Genomic DNA, 233 nt, shown 5'->3' on the forward strand with positions numbered 1-233 from the left:
CGCGAGCGGGTTCACCCGCCGCCCTCGATCTCGTTGTCGTCGATCCTCCTCGAGTACATCCTCTCGCGATATTTCACGCTTTCCGCCTATAACCCGTTCGCTTGCTCGCCCGCAATTTCGCTTTCTTCCTGGTCGCTGTACCGTGTGCACTTTCGTTCTCTCTTTCTTCTCTTCTTCTCCGCTTTCCCGGTTCCGCTTCCCCGGTTCCGTTGTTTCTATCTTCGCCACGCTTT

At 56.2% G+C, this 233-nt stretch overlaps 1 protein-coding gene across 1 annotated transcript in view; it reads left to right on the forward strand.

Moving 5' to 3' along the window:
• The window catches only part of LOC100740538 (histone deacetylase 4), a 27,625-nt gene that overhangs the window by 21,505 nt on the left and 5,887 nt on the right, over nucleotides 1-233 (forward strand).

Source organism: Bombus impatiens, unplaced genomic scaffold (assembly GCF_000188095.3).
Source record: "Bombus impatiens unplaced genomic scaffold, BIMP_2.2 scf_0361, whole genome shotgun sequence".
Classification (NCBI taxonomy): Eukaryota; Metazoa; Arthropoda; class Insecta; order Hymenoptera; family Apidae; genus Bombus; species Bombus impatiens.